At 36.9% G+C, this 12025-nt stretch overlaps 1 protein-coding gene across 1 annotated transcript in view; it reads right to left on the bottom strand.

The window, feature by feature from the left end:
* Positions 1 to 12025, bottom strand: part of ANKIB1 (ankyrin repeat and IBR domain containing 1) — a 129033-nt gene that overhangs the window by 105800 nt on the left and 11208 nt on the right. The gene's annotated exons all lie outside the window — the stretch shown is intronic.

Below are 12025 nucleotides of genomic sequence, written 5' to 3'. Positions count from 1 at the left end.
AGATTCTCTCTATAATTTTGATAGAAGACCTGAATGCATGTTAAACTTTCATGCTCTAGATCAGTGGCATGGGATAGAGGATCTCTCAAGCCAGCACTCTACAGAGGCAGTGTAGCATACTGATCAAGACCACGTAGTACCAGGCTGCCAGGTTTTAATCCCAGTTCTGTCACTTCCTAGCTGAGTGACCTTGGGCAAGTTACATAATAGCACATTAATAATATATGGTTCATATCCTTTCACCCAATAAACCTACTCCTGGGGATTTATCCTAAGGAAATAATAATCTAAAAGAAATAAAAATCTATAGACAACGACATTCAATGCAGTATTATTTTTAATAGAAAATTTGGAAAACCACCTAAATATTTGAGAAATGGGAAATGTAAAATTATAGTTTATCTACACCTACACAACAGAAAATTATAGTCATTTAAAAAGTCTATCCATGAAGGCTTATAACTAAGTGAAAATATGAGAACATAATTTCATTTCCCCTCACAATCCTCCAAATATATACGGATAAAAACTAGAACGGGACATGGAATAATTCTAATAGTTGTTTAAGGCAGGAAGGAATTTCAGTAATTTTTGTTTGTTTATATAGCTTGTTTTAGTTATCTAGTGCTATTATAATAGAAATACCACAAATGGGTGGCTTTAACAAACAAATTTATTTTCTGAATTCAGGGTGCTGGTTCTAAGGAAAGGCTTTCTCTCTCTGTTGGCTATACGGGAAGGTCCTTGTCTCTTTTCAGCTTCTGTTTCTTGGTTCCTTGGAGATCTCATGTAGCATGGCGTCTAACTTCCCTCATCTCTGCTTACCTGCTTGGTTGCTTGGTCAATCTGCTCTTTTATATCTCAAAAGAGACTGATTTAAGACACACCCTACAGTAATACTGTCTCATTAACATAACAAAGAAAACCCATTCCCAAATCGGATTACAACCACAGGTATAAAACCAAAACTAAATTCATTGCCATCAAATCAATTCTGACTCATACTGACTCTAAAGGATAGAGCAGAACTGCCGCATAGGGTTTCCAAGGCTGTAAATCTTTATGGGAGTAGACTGCCAGATTGACTGGTTGGTTCGAACTGCCGACCTTCTGGTTTTCAGGTGAGCACTTAACCACTGCGCCACCAGGGCCCCTTTTTGGGGGGACACAATTCAATCCATAACATAACCATAATGTTACTTAATAGTTAAAAATAATAATAATATTTTCCCTATGTCAAGAAGTGATGGTAAAAATTCTCGTATTTCCTTATAATGGTTGAATTGTCATGGATTATAACAGATAACTCGACTGCTAACCAAAAGGTTGGCAGTTTGAACCCACCAGCCGCTCCCTGGAAACCCTATGGGGTAGTTCTACTCTGTCGTACAGGGTCACTATGAGTAGGAAATGACTCAACAACAATGGGGTTTTTTTTGGTATAACAGATAACTAAAATTAAAAGCATACTCTAAAAATGTGGTTAACACATCTTCCAAGAAACATTCTTACCAACAATTAAAAAATGATTTGATTTTCTTAAAATTTTAATTTAGGAAGAGATCTTTAAAATTAATCAGATCCTGTACAACCACATTTACCTAGCCTTTCCTAGGCCCAATTCCAATGTATCAGTTATTCTCTCTTTTAGTTTGTTAAGGAGACCTCAGGTTTTCATCACATGGAATTAAACACAAGCTGGGAGGATGTCAGTCAATACGGAGGGTTCTCCCTAATAATAAACATCTCTAGATCCTTTCCAGTACAGGGAAGAGACAGAGACACTTCTGCAAATGTTCTCATATCCAATCTGCCACGCTCTGATTAATCAAACCTAACACACAAAGTTTATTATTCTGAAGTTAAAATAGCTTCTTTATGCATATTTACTCCGGAAAGATTCTCAACTTTATTAGACACAGTACCATATTTGCATAAATATTTTGTACTAAACTGTCTATGCAATTGAATATTCTAATTTTTTTGATTCATAATTAGTAGTTTCTCTTATTTGTTTAAATTCAAATTAGATTCTTCCCTAATTTAATGTATAAATGGAATGGCAAATATACAACTGACATATGTTTCAGATAGGTTCCTTTCTGTAACTAACTCAAAAACCAAACCCATGTGACTACTCATAGGGACCCTATAGGACAGGGTAGAACTGTCCCATAAGATTTCCAAGGGAGCCCTGGTGGCATAGTTGTTAAATGCTCAGCTGTTAACCAAAAGGTCAGTGGTTCAAACCCACCAGCAGCTCTGTGAGAGAAAGATGTGGCAGTCTGCTTCTGTAAAGATTTACAGTCTTAGAAACCCTGTGGGACAGTTCTACTCTGTCCTATAAGATCATTATGAGTCGGACTTGACTGGACGGCAATTGGTTTTTTAAACTTTATAGAAGCACACTGCCACATCTTTCTCCCGTGGAGAGGCTGGTGGGTTCCAACCACTGACCTTTCAGTTAGCAGCCAAGTGCTTAACCACTGCACCCACCAGGGCTGTAGTTACAAAAACTCACCAGTAAAGGGACTGTTTTTTACTATAGAAATTAAACTTGCACATAAGGTTAATTCTGGGGCAGGGGTAGGAGATCATTGGTAGGAAGGCGGAATAAGAAAAACATTAACCTGGAAAACAAACAAAACATCCCTTTCGTTTGACCCTTATAGCCCATCCAAGAGCCATTTGTTTTTCTACATCCTTTCACTGTTAATTCTTAAATGGCCAGTTTATAACTGCCATATCTATTTCTTCTACATTTAATTATCCACTTCAACATGATCCTATTCCTATCACTGTACTGAAATTGCACTCTCATAGATCACCAGGAATTTTATAATAGCTAAATTCATCATTGTATTTACACTTCGTTCTAAACCTGAAATTGCTAACTATTCATCTATACCCTGACGTTTCTATACCTTAGATTCTGTAAGTAAATACTCTTTTTAATATCCCTCTTAATTTTTTTTTGGTACAATTTCTCTTTTAATCCCATTGATGGCTCCACTACCTATCCTCTTACTGGGAGCAAATTTCCATTCTTGACTCAATTTTCTTCACCATGCACATTCCCTTCTTTCAGAGAGTTCATCCACTCTCAAAGCTATTTGTCTTTTAATGGTTTCTGTGAATACACTTTGTAAACTGTTAAGTATTATCAGAACCCAAATAACAGACAGTGGAGGCAACAGGTTGTTTTCTCACAAAGTGTTTTCACTATTACATTTGGTAACTCTTATGCTCTATCACCCTGTCTGACTTTTCATCTGACCTCTAACTTCTTATAGGCCCCTTTCTCATGCATATCATCTCATACTCAATTGAGCTTCTTCTGAAATTCCACTTGCCTCTCCCAGTCCTCAACTTCTTCCAATAACATCCTTATTCTCCCAGTCACTAACATATACATACACCTTCAGTTTCTTTTAAATCTTCTCTTTCATTCAACAAATATTTGTTAAGCACCCATTATTTGCCAGGAGCCCTGGTCGCGCAGTGATTAAGAGCTTGGCTGCTAACCAAACGGTTGGCAATTCGATTCCACCAGCCGCTCCTTGGAAACCCTGTGGGGCAGTTCTACTGTCTTATAGGGTCACTATGAGTCAGAATTGACTCGATGGCAATGGTTCTGTTTTGTTTTGTTTTTTAATTCTAGGAGTTAGGCATAGTGTGAAGAAAACGGACTAAGTCTCTGGCATTATGGTGTTTGTATATAAGATAAGGGAGGAGGGGACAAGGGTGGGCCCTGCAATTCAATCCACTTAAAAGAACTTAATAACCCCTGAAATATGTTGCTGTTGTTGTTAGGTGCCGTGAGTCAGTTTCGACTCATAGTGACCCTATGTACAACAGAATGAAATACTGCCTGGTCCTGCGCTATCTTCACAATAGCCGTTATGCTTGAGCCCATTGTTGCAGCCACTGTGTCAATTCATCTCATGGAGGGTCTTCTTCTTTTTTGCTGACCCTCTACTTTAGCAAGCATGCTGTCCTTCTCCAGGGACTGGTCCCTCCATATAACGTATCCAAAGTATGTGAGATGAAGTCTTGCCATTCTTGTTTCTAATAAGCATTCTAGTTGTACTTCTTCTGAGACAGATTTGTTCGTTCTTCTGGCAGTCCATGGTATACTCAATATTCTTCGCAAACACCGTAACTCAAAGACAACATTTTTCCTTCGGTCTTCCTTACTCATTGTCCAGCTTTCGCATGCATATGAAGCAACTGAAAACACTATGGCTTGGGTCAGGTGCACCTTAGTCCTTAAAGTTACATCTTTGCTTTTTAACACTTTAAAGAGGGCTTTTGCAGCAGATTGCCCAATGCAATGTGTCTTTTGATTTTCTTGACTGCTGCTTCCACGGGCATTGATTGTGGATCCAAGTAAAACAACATCCTTGACAACTTTAATATTTTCTCTGCTTATTGTGATGTTGCTTTATTGGTCCAGTTGTGAGGATTTTTGTTTTCTTTATGTTGAGGTATAATCCATACTGAAGGCTGTGGTCTTTGATCTTCATCAATAAGACTTTCAAGTCCTCTTCACTTTCAGCAAGAGTCAAAAAATAGAAATCAATAACTGGAAACTCTATTTTCACTAATCCTCAAAGCTACAGACCTTGATATTACTATATTTTACATCACTGACATGCTCTAATAAAGATTTTATGTTTCATTTATACCAAAACACAGGTCTTTTTATTTCCAAAGAAGCAAAAGGAAGCGATTCTGTAAAAATACGAAGAAAAAGGTTTATAATCCCCATATTACAGATGAAAAACAAGTTACATGACTTTACCAAAGAGATACAACTAATGAACTACATAGCCAAACTAGAACATACTGACTACAAAGTCCATGGTCTTTTTGCTACATTAAACAGTATCTGGTGGTGCAGTGGTTAAAGGCTTGGCTGCTAATCAAAAAGTTGGCAGTTCAAACCCATCAGTCACTCTGCAGGAGAATGATGTGGCAGTCGGCTTCCATAAAGATTACAGCCTTGGAAACCCTATGGGGCAGTTCTACTCTGTCCTATGGGGTCGCTATGAGTCGGAGTCGAATGGATGGCAGCGGGTTTTTGGTTTTATTTATGAGTACAGATTTAGTTTCCCATAAAGATACAGTGTGGTGAGGCATATTGTAAACACAAAGCATTTGGGTTCAGAGAGATATAGATGCATATGGTCCTACTGAACTATAAACTCCTCTTTTACCATATTATTTTGCCTAAGAAGTGAGGAAAATGATGCCTCCTGTTTGCAGGTACCATCAAAGCTAAAGGAAATGGGGAGGGGGAGGAATCAAGGCTTTATTCCAAATGGGTGCTTTACTTTATGGCTACCAGATCCCTCACAAGGTATGTCCACTTTTGCCTACTCATATACGACACGTTAGGACTCTAGCCAAGCTGAGCCAGGGTCTACGCTGAAGCTGGCAGACAGGCATTCCGTATTACATGAGGCAGCCTGAGGAAATAATGACCAATGACTGGTTAGAAAATTGAGCAAGGTTAAATACGGTGAAATATATGAAGCCATCTAAAACACAAATAATCAAAATAGAGTTGCTATTTTAGTTAATGCTGATAATTCCAAAAGCAATTAATCATTTAAAACTATAACCTGGTATGTGATTCTCTTTGCACTAGTCTAAATAAATTTTCAAAAAACAAAAGAATACCCAGACTAAAGAAATTAGGGTTGTATATTCTGCAGATGGGACAGCAAAAAAGTAATTTCTAATTCTAGTATTATAGTTAAAGGCTTTAATAAAAAATTATGAGCCACTGTTTCCCAAGTAATTAAGGAAAGAAAAAGAAAACACCCGAACTTAAGGCTTAAGTTGAAAGCTAAGTATAATGTAAAATGGCCAAATCATAAAAGTAGTTCAAACTGGTAACTAAAGGAGAACATACAATCACTTTTCTGTAGGTCTTCAAACACTTATTCAGTAGAATGATAAATACATGATGGGGACAGACAGATAAAATCCTGCTTAGAGGAATCAGGAACATAAGACCAGATTAGAAATTCTTAAATTTTTGGTCACACAACCCTTTTATACTTCTTAAAAATTACTGAAGATTTTAAAGACCTTTTGTTTATGTGGGTTATATATATTGATATTTACCATTCTAAAAATTAAAAATAAATCTAAACGTCCATTTAAAACATATTCAACATGCATAACATTTTTAAATGAAAAATAACTACATTTTCAAAAATATTAACTGAGAAGAATGGCATTGTTTTACATGTTTAAAAATCTCTTTTAATGTCCAGCTTAATAGAAGACAGCTGGAGTCTCATATCATTCAATCTGTTGTGATATGTTCTTTTGATTAAAATGTATGAAGAAAATCTGACCTTTCATGTAGTTAGAAAAGGGAGAAAGTATTTAAAATAGCCTCTTCAGAAAATTCTGAATTCATCTTTGATACTACACCAAAACACAAGTGGTAGTTTCTTAAAGGTTAGTTGCAATGTGGAATCTGAAATCTGAACTACTTGCACTCTGTTACACTAAAATCCATTTTGTCACACAGGATATTAAAAAGATGTGTACTCAAGGGTGGAGATTAATCAAAATTAATAATTTTGACTGCTTCATCAAGGACATTTTTAAGTGAAACTGGCTTTCTTAAAACTGCAAGTATCTAGGAGTGGTGAATACAGTGACTACTAACATGGTTTGGTGCTATTGCCTTGATTCACCTAAAGGTGCCAGCAGTTATACCCTTCATTAGTTTTGCACTACCACTGCAAATAAAAAGGACAGATAATGACTCAGCATTACTATGAAAATAGTTTTGACCCCATCTGCTCCCTGAAAAGGTCTGGGAACCCAGGAGTCCTCAGAAGACACTTTAAGAATCTCTGGACTAGATGACTTTCTTGTAATGTTTTCTAAGTCTACAAAGTATATCTGTAAATTACACTATAAGTAGTTAAAAAGAAGTTTGCTATTTGGTTTAAGTATGTACACTGTTGTTGTTGTGTGCCATGGAGTGGATTCCAACTCATAGCAACCCTATATATTACAGAGTAGAACTGCCCCATAGAGTTTCCTAGGCCGTAATCTTTATGGGAGCATATCACCAGGTCTTTTCTCCCGTGGAGATGCTGGTGAGTTCAAACGCAGACCTTTTAGTTAGCAGCCAAGCGCTTAACCACTGCATGACCAGGGCTCCTTAAAATACATACATTACCTTGGTAATGGTATTTAAACATATTTTACTTTGATATTCCAAGCAAAGTTTTAGTTAATTATAAAATAAGACTTGATAATAAATATTATTGGAGTGCTCAATATTAGGAAGCTAAACAACCGTTTTGGAATTTCACTGAAAATGGTCAATTTTTAAAAAAGTGGAACAAAAAGGCCATGTTAGAAAGCCTTAAGAGATTAAGCAATCAATAATTAATCTATTGAGAACATTACTATGCATCCACCTCTGTATTTATGATACTTATAATCTAGCAGAGGATATAAGACTAATATAAACATAGTTTAATAATGATGGTATGGTTTTTAAAATGTAGGTTGTAGCAATCTCAGAGAAGAGACAATACTTCAGTTTAGAGTACAGGCATAGCTCATTTTATTGTGCTTCTCTTTATTGCACTTTGCAGATACTGCATTTTTTTACAAATGGAAGGTCTGTGGCAACCCTGCATCGAGCAAATCTATTGGTGCCATGTTTTAAACAGCATGTGCTCACTTCGTGTCTCTGTGTCACATTTTGGTAATTCTCACGATATTTCAAACGTCTTCATTATTATTGTTATCTGTTATGGTGATCTGTGATCAGTGACCTTTGATGTTACTACTGTAATTGTTCTGGGGATCCATGAACTGCGCCCAAGAAGATGGACACCTTAATCGAAAAATACTGTGTGTGTTCTAATTGCTCCACCAACTGGCCGTTCCCCATCTCACTCCCTCTCCTCAGGCCTCCCTCTTCCCAGAGACAGGACAATATTGAAATTTGGACAATTAATAACTCTACAACGGCCTCTGAATGTTCAAGTGAAAGGAAGAGTCACATGTGTCTCACTTTAAGTCAAAAGCTAGAAATGATTAAGCTTAGTGAGGAAGGTGGAAAGCTGAGACAGGCCAAAACTAGGCGTTTTGCACCAGACAGCCAAGTTGACAATGAAAAGGAAAAGTTCTTGAAGGAAATTAAAAGTGCTACTCCAGTGAACACACAAATGGTAAGAAACTGAAACAGCCTCATTGCTGATATGCACAAAGTTTTAGTGGTCTGGACAGAAGATCAAACCAGCCACAACATCCCGTTAAGCCAAAACCTAATCTAGAGTAAGGCTCTAACTCTCTGCAATTCTTTGAAGGCTGAGAGAGATGAGGAAGCTGCAGAAGAAAAGTTTGAAACTAGCAGAGGTTGGCTCATGAGGTTTAAGGAAAGAAGCTGTCTCCATAACACAAAAGTGCAAGGTGAAGCAGCAAGTGCTGATGTAGAAGCCACAGCCAGTTATTTAGAAGATCTAGCTAAGATAACTGATGAAGGTGGCTACACTAAACAACAGATTTTCAATGCAGACAAACAGCCTTATATTGGAAGAAGATGCCATGTAGAAGTTTCATAGCTAGAGAGAAGTCAATGCCTGGCTTCAAGCTTCAAAAGACAGGCTGACTCTTGTTAGGGGCTAATATAGCTGGTGACTTTAAGTTGAAGCCAATGCTTATTTACCATTCTGAAAATCCTAGGGCCCTTAAGAGTTATGCTAAATCTACTCTGCCTGTGATCTATAAGTGGAATAACAAAGCCTGGATGACAGCACATCTGTTTACAACATGGTTTACTGAATATTTTAAGCCCAGTGTTGAGACCTACTGCTCAGAAAAAAAGATTCCTTTCAAAATATTACTGTTCATTGACAATGCACCTGGTCACCCAAGAGCTCTGATTGAGATGTACAAGAAGATTAATATTGTTTTCATGCCTGCTAATCCAACATCCATCCTGCAGCCTGTGGATCAAGGAGTAATTTTGACTTTCAAGTCTTATTATTTAAGAAATACATTTATAAGGCTATAGCTGCCATAGGTAGTGATTCCTCTGACGGATCTGGGCGAAGTAAATTGAAAACCTTCTGGAAAGGATTCACCCTTCTAGGTGCCATTAAGAACATTCTGAGCTCCCCCTAATTCTTGGGAGGAAATCATATATCAAGAGGAGTTTGGAAGAAGCTGATTCCTACCCTCATGGACGACTTTGAGGGGTTCAAGACTTCAGTGGAGGAAGGAACTGCAGATGTGGTGGTGAACTAGAATTAGAAGTAGAGCCTGAAGATGTGACTGAATTGCTGCAATCTCATGATACAACTTTAATGGCTGAGGAGTTACATTTTCATGGATGAGCAGAGAAACCGGTTTTTTGAGATGGAATCTACCCCTGGTGAAGATGCTATAAACGATGTTGAAATGATAACCAAAGAATTTTAGAATATTGCATAAACTTAGTTGATAAAGCAGTGGCAGAGTTTGAGAGGATTGACTCTAATTTTGAAAGAAGTTCTACTTTGAGTAAAATGTTATCAAACAGCATCATATGCTACAGAGAAATCTTTTGTGAAAGGAAGAGTCAATCGATGTGGCTAAGTTCACTGCTGTCTTCTTTTAAGAAATTTCCACAGCCACTTCAACCTTCAGCAACCACCACGCCCATCAGTCAGCAGCCATCAACATCAAGGCAAGACCCTCTACCAGCAAAAAGATTACAACTCACTGAAGGCTCAGATAATGATAGAAGTACCATTGAAAAAGCTCACTATAGGAAGATTAATCTGGATCTGCGATTATAAGAGAAAAAGATTTACAAAAACACCATGTAGGAGCCAGATATTTTAAGTATTGAGAGCAAAGATTGTTAAGCATGAACTTAGCTTGGGGCAATGGGAATGAAAGAAATGAATCCAAGCGGTAGGACTTAGAGAACTTAGTATTAGCAGTACGTTAGGTAAAGGAGAACAGTAAGCCAACAATGATTTGAAGATATTTATAGAGTTACAGTGGTGAAAAGCAATAGACATTTATTGAGTGCATATTGTATGCTAGGCAGCATTCAAGACACATTATACATATTAACTAATTTAACTGTCCCACAAGCTCTGTGAGATATATATCTATTTTACAGATAAGAAAACTGAAGTCCAGAGTGACTAAGTAACTTGCTTTGCTAGTAAGTAGCTGAGGCAGCCCTCAAACTTTAGGCTTATCTGATTGTAGAGAAAAAAGAGGCTGCACAGCATAGTGGTTAAGAACCTAAAGCCTCAGGTACATCTTCCTGGGCAACCAGCTTTGCAACTTATTAGCTGCAAGAGTTCTGACAAGTTACTTAACGTTTCTGTGCTTCAGTTTCCTCACCTCTAAAATACAAATAATAACAAACTACTAATAAAATTGTAATGAGGATTAAAGACGATAACTCACATACACTATTGTTAATAGGGCCTGGAAATTACTAAGCCCTCAATAAATGTTTGACAGTGTCTTATCAGCACAGTACGTTGGTGTCAATAACATAGGGAGGACCCAGTTTGGGGAGGAAAAATACAAAATTTCAAACAAGCTCCGTTGGAGGTAGCTTTTAGATAGGTATTTTTAGGTAACTAAAAATAAAAGATAAATGCAAAAATGACAGGCAAAGGGCAGAAATACCTATTTCTAATTCGAAATATACTTGTTAAAGTCATAGGCCCAGACGAGCTAAATTATTTATCTAATTTTTCTCATTCACAAGTTCTAATCATGAAAATATTTCCTTGGGTAATGATTTTATAAAACTTCTATCTATTTTATGCAAGATACCTTACTAGAAGCCAGAAGTATACAGAAAAGTACTCTAAAAAAGTTATAATTATGTAGACAGACAGAAAAAACACAAAGGTATATATACAAAGAGATAGTGTATACCAAACAAGTGATACAAACAAATAATCCAAAAAGAGCCACAGATGTTCAAAAAGAGATTGAGGTTCTGATGGGTTGTGACAGTTCAAGACAGGTGAAGCATGACAGAAGCCTGAACGAAGGGCAAGGTTTAAGTTAAGTCAGAGAAAGCTGAGAGGAGGAGGAAGAAGAAATGCTCCTGCAGAGAGAGCAGCATGGATGTGGCACACAGAACAGACGTGGCAGACAGAATACACATGGCATGTTTCGGAGGACACCAAAACGAGTAGCTTAACTCAAATGACAATTTGTATACAGAAGAAATAGAAACAATGTTGAAAGTTAAGATCTTTGTCAGGTTCTAAAGAGCCTTGAAGACTAGTTTAAGAATTCAGACTTCACTGGGTAAGCAAAGAAGTGTTTCTTTCCTTTCTAGCATCAGACTTCCACAGCTGCATAAACTACTTCTAAAACAATTACACTTGTTTTGGAACTATGTTTCTATCCTTTGCTTTTGTTTCATGGCGATCAAATTCCCAATGTCTTAGGCTAAGAATCTTCATATATTTGCTATGTCACTCTAATGTGTTCTTATTGAAGATTTGTGTGTGTGTGTCTGTGTGTGTGTAAAGATTCTTAGTTATTGAAAGTGTTGAGGAAATGTTCTGCCTTTAGAAAAGGGTTTTCAAGTAACTGAACCCCATTAGATAAAAGGAAACTAAAATCTGATCATGACTAGACAAGGCAAACTCAACTTAAACTAGCTAATCATAGCTTAGAACTTTGCCTCAGACATCATTCCTTGTAATAGTTTGTTTGTTGACAGGTACTCTTCTAGAATCAAAATGCTGTAAATGAAATATTATACTATTATCAAAAATATATACAATGAGGACCAAAACATATTTACAGCAACAAGAATACGTGAACCAACCTTACTATTAAAACTTCTGGTCTAATTTAGGTCTAATTTAAAAATCATACTAAATAATTCAGGCACATACAGTTTCAGAGAGTTTAATTCACCATAATACCACACAACATGCACATATGTAACTATATATTTTCAGAGATAATACTTTTTACCTTTCACCAATTGGTTATCAAC

Source organism: Trichechus manatus, unplaced genomic scaffold (assembly GCF_000243295.1).
Source record: "Trichechus manatus latirostris isolate Lorelei unplaced genomic scaffold, TriManLat1.0 scaffold00253, whole genome shotgun sequence".
Classification (NCBI taxonomy): Eukaryota; Metazoa; Chordata; class Mammalia; order Sirenia; family Trichechidae; genus Trichechus; species Trichechus manatus.
The sequence above is the reverse complement of the archived record's forward strand: the minus strand, read 5'-3'. Positions and strand labels throughout refer to the sequence as shown.